Consider the following 13,944-nt stretch of genomic DNA (forward strand, 5'->3'; position numbering starts at 1 on the left):
GTGTCGGGCCTCCGTGGGCTAGCCCGTACTGGGCACCCGTGGGCAAGCCCGTACTGGGCCCCTGTTGTTTAGCCGTTCTGGTCCCAGTGGACTTCTTAGGTGATACCTTGCGGGAAGTCAACAAAGGTAACCCATATAAAACCAATAGCTGTATGCCTTTGGGCCCACCGACCCAATTAGACTTAAGGCCCACCTTGCCAACCCAGAGAGGCTTTCTTCACTTCATCAGTATTTTTTGTGTACAAGTTACTACTGAAATTACAATGCAAGTAAGAATGCTTCTTATTTATTTATTTGTTTTTGCAAGACATTTTGGGCATTCTTGCATACAAAGCCCCAATTACTGGGGTGAAGGGTCCGCCCCTTCATCCGAACTTTTCGACCACCATCCCAGTCTCTCGCCCCCAGCACGAACGCAGCCACTCTGTTGTTGCCTTCCATGGTGGCTGTTGGGATTCTGCGCTGCATAGCAGATGTAAAAGTGAACAAATAAACACACACATCAAATTGATATTCAGTATGGTGGATAAAAATCACTTTCCAAAGTATTATAGTCACATCTTTCAGGAAATGCTTCAAAGCCGTATGCAATGCTACAATGTGCAATGCTTGAAATATCAGCAAATTTCGTTTGCTGTTAATATCCGTAACCATAATAAACATAAATATCCATAATAAGAATAACCGAAAGGTGCATGAGCCATTAAAGAAATATAGACACCTAAATTTATTGCGTGCTTTCTTCTGTCCAATGATGCGTTAGATAATAAAATACATGGATTACCAGGTATTTGCCTACAACCCCGCTAAATAATTTATAATCGAATTTCTTCTCTCATGCTGTTTTGGTTTCATCGACCGAACGCCGACTGTCGTCAACTTGATGTTTTGGGCACATGATGCAACTAGAAAAACTAATACAATCACTGATATGTAGCTTTAATTGACTACGACATTTATTCCAGCCTCTTCCAAGACCTGGAATGACAAAAATGACCTGTCGGCAATAATATAACCGATTTTTTATGCCTCATGTGAATTAAACACCATCTACATGTCACAGTCATCATTCGACTGATGAAACCGAAACAGCGTCAAGAAGAAATTAAATTGCAGAAAAACTGCACATTGCGCTAGTTGGTGTTGATCCATACAAAAGCGCAAACACACACGGACAATGTAAGAGACGAGACACACAAACCAGCGCTGAACTTACTACAGATTTTTTATTAGGAAGAAGCACGTCATATATATACACACGAAAAAACAGCGCACATGTGCGATGTCAACAAGACTCCTAGTGCTAGTAAAAGGCAAAAGCCGCTTTAAAAGCATGTGTGTATCTGCAGAACTGCTACCCACTATGTAGCATATTGACTTCTCGAAGCGATAATGTAACAGATGACGTACTCACGCACCTATTACTTTTTCTGATAATATGAAACGCCTCAGCTACTTCTCTAGTGCGCTGGTCAGAATGAGCGAACAAGACATCAGTATCGTAAAAAAAATGGCGTACGTTTGCACTTGAAACAATGCTTAGCTAGGTTAGTTTCTTTCCTAAAGAATTAGCGTGCTCCATGAGCCGCACGTTAATGCAGCGGCCAATTCGACCTATGTAGGTAAGGCCACAGGACTGAGAGATTTGATATGCTACGCCAGTCTTCTCTTCTACGCCATCTATTTTTATGATTTATGTTGCAAGCATTTCTTCTGCGCCCTTCATGCTTTCTTTGAACTGCCGCCCCCACTCTCTAGCTTGTTATGTGCAGGGAACAGAACCTTTGCCCCATGCTTGCTTCCCACTCTTTTTAATCCGGTGCGATAGCGTGTGGACATAAGGCAAAACCCACTACCTTTCTTCTCCCTTCTTCCGAACTCTTTTCCAGCCCTGAGGTACTTGCAGACGATTTCAGCTCATGGAGGACTGTCTGCACTTGAAACGAGAACTGAGTCCCAGAAACCAGCTTACCTACATCTGTCTATTTGGGCTAAGAGACAGGACATCATTTTATGATAAGATTTCTTTACTGCCATGCCTAAGCATCCCGTAACGATGCCACTTTTTGCAAGCTTTGAATGAAAGGACCTGTAATTCGAAAGGGACTTTTCACTTCTAGGGGAATACTGCCAACAGACATGGTTGGGTTCGAAAGAGAATTTTAATTAAGGAACTGCAGGACTCTTTCTTGAAGGACTTCATGTGTGAACCTCAGCTCCAACCAATTACATGCAAAACTATGAACATTTGACACAAATTTGGGATTCACGGACCTAGCCAGCACCAGGTAATCATCCACATAACAGAAAATGCATATGCAATAACAGGCTAGATCAGTCTCAACTTTCATATCAACCCTGCTTAGATAAATGTTACTGAGAATGGGAGCTACCTTGGCACCTATGCACACACCCCATTTTTGCATATAAAGACGACCATCCCACTCAACAAACGTGTTACTCAGGTAGTAAGATAAGAGTTAAAGAAAGAATCCCATTGTGATTCCACACTCATTTTGGAACACGCATTCATCGCTCTCATCCGTAATACAATGCTGAACATACTGGATTAGTTCAAAGTGTGGAAGAGAATAAAACAAATCAACCACATCTACACTAAAACCATCACATAGTGCCCGCCTCTGATTTCAGAGGAAATCCGCTACTGCCTCAGAATTACAGTGGACGCCCAATAAACGAAACTCGGTTAAATGAAACTTACGGATAAACAAAATCAAGCAGGGTTACTTGGTTGGTTTCGTATATCTGCAGCAGTAAAATTCTTCGGATAATTGGAACACCACTAACGTGTTACCCTCGGCTAAACGGCACAAAAGTTAAAAATTTGGAATCTTCCCGAGCGTATTTGTGCTCGCATATGTCAGCGGCAGTCTCGCAACCATGAACAAATTCTTCGCAGCCAACGCTATAGCCGGGACAAGCCAATCCAGTAAGTCGCTTGATAGTCTTGTTTTTGTTGTCGTTCTGCGTTAGGCCTACGTGCGACCGGTGTTGTCGGTGCGTCGACGTGATGAAAAGCGTTAAGAAGCGGCCGCACAAAGCGCTCTTGCTTGAAAAGAAGTTACAAATTCTGCAGGAGCTTGAGCGAAGTTCCCTTTCAAGAACAGAAGTTGCGAAGAAGTTCGACATCCCGAAGTCGACGCTTTCGCAGATCATGAAAAACAAAGACGTCATTCAAGGAGCTGTCAAGTCTGGGACCTTCGCTTCCAACCGGATGCGTATGAGGACGACACCGTATGAAGAACTTGAAAAGGTTCTTTTTCTGTGGTTTAAGCGTGCGCGGAGTGCCAGTTTTCCCATAAGTGGACCAATTTTGGAGCAAAAGGCGCGGGAGATAGCCCTGCAAATGGGGTTGAGAATTCCTGCGTCAGCGACGGATGGCTTAGCAGATTTAAAAAGCGCCATGGTCTAGTCTTCAAAACCATCTCAGGAGAAAGTAATGCAGTGAATAGAGAAGTCTGCGCTGACTGGCAACGCGGACGGCTGCAGGAGATTTTAAACAGCTATGAGCCACGAGACGTATTCAACGTCGACGAGATGGGCCTCTTCTACAAGGAGCTTCCATCGAAGACTCTCGCCTACAGAGGCGAAGCCTGTACAGGTGGGAAGCGCAACAAAGAGCGCATTACCGTGCTGGTGGGCGCTAATATGGCAGGCGATGAAAAGTTAAAGCTGCTGGTGGTAGGAAAATCGAGACACCCACGTTGCTTCAAGGGCATTTGAAATCTACCTATGGCCTACACTGCAAATGGGAGAGCGTGGATAACAACAGCAATTTTCGAAAATTGGCTGCGGGAGGAGGACGCAAGGTTTACGAGACAGGGCAGGAAAGTTGTCTTCATCGTAGATAATTGCCCTGCCCATGGCCAGGTGGGAGGGCTGAAGTCCATCAGCCTTGAATTCCTCCCTGCCAATGCAACTGCTGTCATCCAACCAATGGACCAAGGAGTCATCCAGAACGTCAAGGTTCACTACCGCCGCCAACTGCTTCACCGCATGCTGCTTTGTGCTGACAGTGGAAAGGATTATGTCATTGACTTGCTGTCTGCTATCCACATGTTGGCCCGTGCCTGGGAACAAGTTCAGGCAACAACAGTGCAGAAGTGGTTCCACCATGCAGGCTTCGAAGCACACGATCCAATAGCCCATGAAGAGGCAGGTACTGCTGATGAAGAAGCAGACACTATACTTAATCAAATAGTGCCCTCTGCCCCTTTCTCACGACAAGACTATGAGGACATAGATGCAAATGTATGCACCTGTCACGAGGAAAGCATTGAAGAAATTATTGCAGAAGTGCAAGCCGAGGACCACTCTTCCTCCAGTGATGAGTGCGAGGACCCTGTGCCCAGTGCGGTGCCAGACAGCGCAGCTAGGAATGCAGTTGCACTTTTGCTACAGTACTTTGAACGTGAAGGGAGTGCAGAATTTTCGCAAAGCCTTTCAAATATGCACAGTTACTTTGTTAAAAAGCAACTGAAGAATGTAAAACAGACCACAACTGATTCCTTTTTTTCTTCACGCCCAGGTCAGTAAGGGCTGGTGCAGTGTAAATAAATATTTCTACATGAAATAGGTGTGCTTTGCCTAAATGAAACTTCTGATAAATGGAACACTTTGAATCCCCTTCAAGTTCTGTTTAAGAGGAGTCCACTGTAGGTACGAGAAACGGATCCTTTACGCGAAGTGACGACAAATGTTTGCGAAGATAGATAGACACAAACAACTGCCAAGAATTGTGCTCAGATACGCTTGCCCGGAAACGATCTTTAAGCTTGTGCATCTTAGCACTAAAGAAAATTTCTAGCACCGATACTGATGTCTTGTTCGCTCATTCTGACCAGCCCACTAGAGAAGTAGCTGAGGCGTTTCATATTATCAGAAAAAGTAATGGGTGCGTGAGTACATCATCTGTTATATTATCGCTTCGAGAAGTCAATATGCTACATAGTGGGTAGCGGTTCTGCAGATACACACATACTTTTAAAGCGGTTTTTGCCTTTTACTAGCACTAGGAGTCTTGTTGACATCGCACATGTGCGCTGTTTTTCCGTGTGTATATATATGACGTGCTTCTTCCTAATAAAAAAAATCAGTTGTAAGATCAGTGCTGATTTGTGTGTCTCGTCTCTTGGTCCGTGTGTGTTGGCACTTTTGAACCACTACTATGCAATTAAATAATAAATTATTTAGTGGTCGTACATGTATAGAATGTCTAACGCATGGTTTGAAAGAAAAAAACGCACAAGCAAAAATTTGGTACCTATAGTCCTTTATATTTGGATGGCTACTCAGTAATTGATAACGGAAGTGCTGAAAACCACACCAGGCAGATTGAAAGTAGCTTTTTCCTGCAATTAGATGGTGTGTTCACAAAGTGTCTATAACCTTCAGAAGATTCACATGTACTCACCAAAAATTGCGCTGTACAGCCGTAGGTTCTTAAATGCTTCTTTTTCGCCCCGCCTCTTCAATGTGTACATAAGGGTCACAGGAGTCTTCACTAGTCTTCATAATAAGTTTTGTAGCCTCATCAGCTGGCTCACTCCCAATGAGTGCTAGCTTTTTGATCTGAAATAGATTATACAGATTATACAAAGTGAACTATGCCATGAAAACCATACATTGAACCATTCATAAGACTCCCTCTTCGAGGAACCATGTGCAAGTCAACAAAAAATCAGAAGGATGTAGAACAGGATAATACAGAGGACTCAGAGACCTATGATCACAGTGGTGTGACTCAGCTTAATGATAACAGAATTCTCTGTTGTCTTCTAAATGCCCATCTTTGCATCATCATATTAACTTCCTTTTATGCACGACTCAATGGCATACACTTCCCAAACAATAAGACAAGGGGGAAAAAGTAAAGCCATTACTTTAAGGCCACCTTGAACCATGGCAAAATTGTAGTCTGGAGCTAAATGAGTGATGTAAGAACATAACCGTCAGCTGCCACTATGAACAGCAATGCTAACGCTTGTGCTAATTTCTTGTAGTAGGCTAGATATTATATACAGCAAATTCTCTTTCAAATACACTTGTACAAAATGAAGCTTTCAGGTCTACAAATCCAAATGCAACATGAGGCAATTTCGAAGTCCCAACTTAATCTGAAGTGGACTCACCATATGTAGAGGGCTCAAATTAACCTACAGCTGAACAAAACACTATGCATCAAAATTATATTGAAAGGAATCAATACGTTGCCAGTAATTTATAGGCACAATTGAAAGAAATGCCATATACCCAGTCGAAAAAAAACACCCGCCCGTTTCTGGTGTTTACACCAAACTGGCTTTTTTAGACACGGGTTCTGGTGTGACCGTGTCTGGTGTTCCGACCAGACCAGGATTTTCAGACACGGGTCCTGATGTGGCGTAGTGTGGTGTGCTTTAGTGTGTTCTGGTCTGGTTTTCTGTGCTGTGACCCGGTTGTCTAATACCGGCTCTGGTGTGGTTTTGTTTGGTGTTTCCTGGTGTGGTCGATGTACCATTCGATTTGGTGTGGTTGATATACCGTAGAATGTCTTGATTGAGATGCTGTGAGTTTGGACATACTATCGTGAGAAAAATTAAGAGATCCCAGCGAATGCATGCCAAATGGTGTAAAACAGCAAGCACTCCTGATGTCGAGTCAGGTGCACTAACATCCATCAATCTCGCTGCGCCGGCCTTGATGGCACGAGCATTTCATCAGATGGCACCTGCACGCAGTTAGGCATAGTATGGCACACACTCGCAGCGTCATAATTTTCCACATGATTGTACACTGGAGCATGCACATAACCACATCATTTCTGTTCTTGCCGAAGAGCAAGCACGTATCGTAAAGAAAGAAAAAATGCTCACATTTGCACAAAAGCGTCCTTAGCTTCATTGGTAGAAAAAATTGGCAGTATAGTCAAGATGGAGGCCCCAAGCATCATAGCGTGCGTCTTTTCTGGCAAAGTCGAATAGGTTGAATTTCCCTGATAGCAGCTTGACTCCAGCTGTGTAGCCACAATGCCTGAAGAACAACAGAACAAAATCACAAATTTGTGTGAAATACACTATAATAATCACGGTGCAAAGACAACCAGCAAATACTGCTATTAAATTTAGCTCAGTGGTGCAATTATGCAGTACACATTCAATACGACTCGCAATGCCTCTACAGTAAATCAACTGACTTCTGCTTTATAGTAAATCAATGCTACTCACATAAAGCAGCCCATTTGCATTAATTTGCTTGAAATCAGTATCTGGATGAGCAAGTATTTCACACTTTCATTCACACAGTACAACGATGAACATGGACAAGGGGGAAGACACCGAAAAACACTTTGAGGTCCCTCCTCCCTTGCCCCTGTTCATCATCATGCTGTGTGAATGAAAGTGTGAATTATTGCGTTGTGTTTTTCTTTTGTATTCATAGCTAACTGCATATATTTACAATACAGTTGGGTACGCCTGCATCATAATCTGAATTCGTCATATTTTGGCATTGCAGCTGATATTGAGCATGACAGTCCTTCCAACACAGTCAGGCTTTCTGAGACAATCAACAGCACTCTAGCATCTCCGGTAATTTGATTCATTACCAGGCTCAGAGATACTAATACTTGGTAGCCTAGAGAAATAAATTGATATGGAAATTCTACTGCTGCAGAAAACAAAAATAAGAGAAATTAAGGAATTACAGCAATGATTACAAGATGCCCATAAAGATGGGCACAAAAAGGAGACAAGATGTAGTTCGACTAAAAAAAATATCTGATGCGAGTATATTTCAGGGTGACAAAATCCATGTATTGAGACTTTATGTGCACAGGGTGCAGAACTGTAAAGCACTGCATGGCTGGCTGCATCTATTTAGAAGACCATTCCTCTTAATTTCTTCCAAAAAAGTGGCAGCAAATCATAAAAAGCCGACTGCGCAAATTTATTTTCAGCTGAATGCCACATACAAAATGACCAGAGTGGAATGTTAATGATTCGAAAGGAAATCTTAAACAAGATGCGATGAACTCTGGCACTGGTAAAACCCCAACAGAAGCGCAAAAAAAAAGCTGCCAGATTATTTTTCCTGCTGAATGTATTAAAACCAAAGCTGCCTGAGCGCACGAGTTTTATTTAGGTATAGCTTGCTATGCACATCCTGAGCCTCTGGCGCAGTTGACTGCAGAGTACCTGCAGACACTTGCACACATACAAAACCCACACTAGATTCTGCGTACTGTGCATTGCCCACTATAGTGCCTAGCACGCCCTGTCTTCCAGTGAGATGCACTTCTTTTCGTGCATCCAAGCATTAAGGTTCCAGTTATAAAAAATGTCTGAGTTGATTATGAGTTAAGTGAATAAGCTTAACAAGTTGACTGGTTCTAAGCAGGCAGATCACTTGCAAGATCCACTTCTCACAGCAAGGCAGAAAACAATAATGGCTTCAGGACACTGTAGTGCAGGGCTCCAAATTAGTTTAGACCAAGTGGGGTTCGTTAAGCTTCGCTGACATTGTATGGCAGACCGGCACCTTTTCCAAAGTAGCAATGTTTACTGCCACACATATACGTAACTCACTAGTCGCATGATTCCTCCCAACATGTATGCAACAAAATATTGCAACCGCTTCGAGCCATCTCTACAGGCCCCGCTGGGCCGTCCCTGCTAAGTGTGAAAAAAAGTGGCTAAGATATGCTTTGTCATATTCAATGCTACAAACTATTTTTACAAAGCATGCAGCAAAGCTAGCAAAAGAGTGCTCAAGCACACCTATGCTTGAGTAAAAAGTAGCCAAAATCTTTTTACATGTAAAATGAAGTAGCTGAAGTTAGAACATGACTTGTAAAACTGTATGCATAACAGCTAGACAAGAGAGCAGAGAAGGTAAGGGCAAACAGGGGTTCATTATGGGCTACATGATGGACTCTAACAGTCACTTCCATCATGGCATCTGACAGTTAAACAATAGGCCAGCTAGCATTCAATTCAAGCTTATTTTCATGCAAAATGCTTTCAGTGATGGCTACAAGTTATAACATACAAATTTTCGTTGTTAAGTAGAGGCAACCAGAGGATTCATGATGGCAAATGTGGCGGCACCCACGTATGCCTATACTGAATCAGCATCACTTAGGCCTCAGTAGCTAAAATCCAAGCTTCAGGGCAAATGACTGCTAAGTACCGTCCATCTTCTGTTTCCATGGCATGAGAAGTACATATTCACTAAAAGTTGTTCATTATGAGTAATTTCACTGATTATGCACTGCCGCACTGAACATAGAGCATAGGCTTTTAAGCTGCTTTTATCCTCACACGAGCTAACTGAACCCATCAATTAACTTCCTGTAAATAAACTTTCACATGAAGACATCTACAATTATTTGATCACGTCTTGTATGTCTGGCATTATCCTTTGTTGGGCGGTTTCATATTATAAACCACTAACAAACCTGAGTCGTAATTCTCATATACACTGATGGAGTGAGTATATGCCCCTGAGATAAATCCAGCTACAGCTAGCAATTACCTCTCAGTGCATCCATTTTTCACACTACAGCGCACAAAAATACACGAACGGAGAGGATAGACACCACAGACACCGGACATAATTTTTGTGCGCTGGAATGATGTCTCATAATTCTTCCCAGAACCGACTATCCCAGCCCTCTATTCTGAGCCTTGTGGAGAACCTTTTCCTTGCCTTCCACTGTCACCTCCTGAGCACTTGCCACTGGAACTGCATAGTACAACTGCTTCTGTTGACCAGATGGGAATGGCAGTTCTCTTGTGAAATACTACATCCATTGGGATTCCCTTCACGGTGTCATACATTGCCTTCTCTAACTTGAATTCAGATGCACCTAAAGGAAAAAGAACACGCATATAAAAATTGTTAGCCATACTTGCAGCCAGGAATATGATAATAATTGTATTTGTATGCTTCACAGCAACAACAGCAGTATGCTTTAACGCCTGTTGAAACAAGAAAGTAGAAACCATTTCGTTTATTACCAACACAAGACTTGCACCTTGATGTTGATGGTGTCATGCAATAGTGGTGAGTTCTGATAGGAGTGTGAAGTACAAAAGGCAACTGCTTGCTTCGAATTTTAGAACATGCAACTTTAACTGCACAATTATTGAAAAGGAATTGACTTCATCCTTGAAAATCGCAGATTAGTATGTGTGGTAGCAAATACTGAAAATAAAAATAGTAGGAGCACTGCCAGTGTTTAAATCAACACGCAGTGACTGGTTTGGTTTATATGGGTTTAACGTCCCAAAGCGACTCAGGCTATGAGAGGCACCGTAAAGAAGGGCTCCAGAAGTATCGACCACCTGGGGTTCTTTAGAGTGCTCTGACACCGCACAGTACACGGGCCTCAAGAATTTCGCCTTCATCGAAATTTGACCGCTGCGGCCGGGATTGAATTCGCGTCTTTCGGGCCAGCAGCCGAGTGCCATAACCACTCAGCAACCGCGGCGGCTTCGCAGTGACTGCTAAGAGCAATTTTCTAATTGCAGTTCTTGCCCATGCCCTTGTCAAGCGAGGCACTAATGCCGGTTGACCTGCAGTAAATCTAACGTATCCTCAACATGCTGCCTAGTTAGCAAAGTTCTTGTTGTCAAAATTGAACGAAACATTACTTATTTTTTCAGCTAGAAGCGCATGAACTATTGAGTCCAAGGCAAACAACTTAGTGCCTTAGAATAGTGTTCAACGAGGGGCCCACACGCAGACACTTGACTTGCCACTGTTTCCTTATACAAAGTAATACAGAAGTGCATGGCCTGTGCTGTTCATGGTAAGAAATACAAAATATAAATAGAAACAAAACTGAAGTGCAAAGAAAAATTAGAGACAAGTTCTGTCATTACACCTTATGTGACACTAGAGAGTACATATTCATAAAGAAGTAGTAAAATGGTCATTTTGAAATTTTGCACAATCATGAAATTGTCATGAGCACAGTCATTATGCCTTTTCTTCACACAAAAGGTTTCCAGCGGCTCCAGTGCACTTCAGTTTCTTTTTAGTACAGTGCCTTTAAAAGACAGAAATTGGTCAAGGGCCACAAAATGGTAATAACTGTGTATCACCATTTTCATATCTATGCTTCATTACTTTTTAACACAACCTCCAATATGACCCACATGATTTGCTGCAGGAGCAGGATTCCAGTGTGCACCACTCACATTCAATGAAGGACCTGGCTGCCTTTTCCAAGTGTTATACTAATTTTCACAATGAAGGTGCCGTTGAGCGAGTTTGACAGCAAGCAAAAACATGATTTGAACCTAATAGCATAAGGAAATTTTAAAGTGGTCCGTAACATTATGCTTGTAACAAGAAAACTTCAGGTGTAAATACTCATCAAAGTTGCCATCAGATCTCAGCTTTGGTGTGCTCATAAAGGGAAGGTGGGGTGCTTAGTTATAATGACCAATTGTCACGGCTGGTACATTGTGCTACCTACTTCAATGATGAATGATGTGACAAACTATCCTCCAAAATCTGACATCTGGCATAAAGGCTGAAAAGCAAAAGAAAATGAAGGACCACTAAGACCTGAAATTATTTCCTACTTGAACAGTTATGCACATCATAAAGAAAGCTGACAAACGGCACGAAGTTATACTGGTATTTTGGTCTCAGATGCTCGCTCATTTGAGCCTCAGTATCCTAACTAAAGCAATAAAAAAGACATGACTGTTGAAGGCATCATAAGCTCCTGTAAAGCTCATCAGCAGTGAGAAAAACAAATTCTAACCTTCATAACAATATAAAAGCCAACCAATGAGGCCACTCTGTCAGTCACCAACTAAGAGACAATGTACAAGCTATACACTGTAAATGCACAAACTCTACATGAGAGCAAAGCATGCCCTGCACTTGTGAAACAAATTGGTGTCAATGTAAGATTCTTGGCAAACAGTAGGCATCACCATTAATGGCATGTGCTAAAAAGGAAGAGGGCACCTTAATGATGTTGTACAATTTAGAATTCAGCCTTTCAGTAAACTATATTTTGTCTAGTACCATGAGAACCGTCAGAGGAGAAGGCAAAAATGAAAGGAAAGCGGCCAGCTGTCATGAGGCCTGCCACATAAAAACACTGAACTGAAGCGGTGCACAAACAGAAAAGAAGGAATGCACTATGCGATTACAGAACACAAAATAACACAGGAAAACAGGGCCCAACCAATGAATGAAAAGAGAACAACAAAAAGAAGGTAAGCGGTACTGAACACTGCTGCCTCTGCAAATTGAGAGCAGTGAAATAGAAAACACCTAAAAAATAAGTTTCAAGGACTATAAAAATGCAACTTTGGTCACATATTTTTTTAAACGCTGCATTAGAAATTAGAATACACGAATCCTCAAATGGTATTTGCCTATCATTAAATAATTTATAATTCCATTTCCTTCTCGGATGTTGTTTAGGCTTGATCAGCCAATTGATGGCTGTGATGCCTAGTTGGCCTTTAGGTCTGCTGAGGCATGGAAAAGGCTACAATATAAATGTTGATATGCAGTTTTAATTCACTACAACACCTAAAACAGCCTGTTTCAAAAGCTGGAATGACAACAAATGCCATAGCAGCAGTTATATTACCAGTTTTTTTGCTTTTGCCATGATCTGAAAACCAACTACACGTCGCAGCCATCGTTCGGTTGATAATACTGAAACAACAAAGAGAAAGACAATTATAAATTATTTACCAGTCATAGAGCAAATATCACGGGGTGGTCCATGTACAGGTGCGGACAGAAGTAAACAGAGCGTGCCACACAAGAACTGCGTGTCAGCGCCGCCTAGCCAAACCAGACGAGAGCTGGAAATCGCCACGCGCATGTGCAGGCCCGCTTCCGGCGCGACCCTCTCAATGCTCCGCTTGCCTCGCATTCGTCCGGCGTCTGTGTCGTGCTGATGATGATCATGATTGGATGGTCGTGCTCTGTGTAGCTAGCGAACATTTCGGAAAACAAAGACCGCTGTCTTGATAAGGCAAATTGAGCGGGGACAGCTCTACCATTAAGCCGCTTCGTTTGAGACAGCTGGAGGCATGTTTGCGCCGCAAACAACCCGCATGTTTCGAACTTTTGCTGCCGCTGGGACTCTGCTGCGTCTCACTCGCAAGCAAACGCGCTCGAAACACTCGGCATACTGCCGCAGTTTTGTGTTAATTTTCTACAGTTATCACTGATGATTCGCCTTGTTCCTACCAGGCGCTGACGCAGCGCTAGTGTATGCACCCTGCCTGTCTCCCCCGAAACAAACTGCCCCTATAATGGATCCTGCTCTTATCACCACTGAGACAGTGCGCTGCGTGTCGCGCTGTCATGTGCGAAGCAGAGCTCATGGTAATCACTTTGCATGCACCTTTGGATCTTAGGATGACTACAAGCACCCGCTGTCTCACCCACATGAATGCCGCGGCAGCAGTGCGTCACTGTTGCGTGCCCCGCGTGCGAAATTCGGCATGTAAGTATCCGTGATCGCCCACTAATCAGAGTATGAGCCACGACAGAACCCAGCAAGAGATCCAAACTCTTCTGTACGAGCTGTATTACTTCACAGCTACCGGTTACATATAGACATTGGTCTGTTTGAGAATATAGGTGTGAAAACCCAACAGCTGCATCCAGCACATTTGGAAGCAGTCACTATCCTTGAGACGCTGGATCGCGCTGCAAAAAGCGCCAAGAGCGGCGGTTTCATCTCCTTTTAAGCTGACCTCCTAGGCGAGGTTCCAATGCAGGAGCACTGTGGTGCAGTACAGACACACAGGGCGCATGCTTTGCCGCTCCGTCGGTTCCTCATAGGAGCAAGCCGAAAATGAACGGTAACTGTATAAAAGATCCCGAAACTGCGGTGGTGGATCGAGTGCTTTTGAGTTTATTTGGTCTATAGCGAGATGGAAATGAATCCCA

At 43.0% G+C, this 13,944-nt stretch overlaps 1 long non-coding RNA gene across 1 annotated transcript; it reads right to left on the reverse strand.

The window, feature by feature from the left end:
* Positions 1 to 270: 270 nt before the first annotated feature.
* Positions 271 to 7,072, reverse strand: LOC144112096 (uncharacterized). Its single transcript, XR_013310199.1, has 3 exons — positions 6,876 to 7,072; positions 5,435 to 5,592; positions 271 to 462 (listed from the first exon to the last, which is right to left on the reverse strand). It is a non-coding gene; the product is annotated as an uncharacterized LOC144112096 (long non-coding RNA).
* Positions 7,073 to 13,944: the final 6,872 nt, after the last annotated feature.

This window comes from Amblyomma americanum, unplaced genomic scaffold (assembly GCF_052857255.1).
Source record: "Amblyomma americanum isolate KBUSLIRL-KWMA unplaced genomic scaffold, ASM5285725v1 scaffold_55, whole genome shotgun sequence".
In the NCBI taxonomy this organism is placed as follows: Eukaryota; Metazoa; Arthropoda; class Arachnida; order Ixodida; family Ixodidae; genus Amblyomma; species Amblyomma americanum.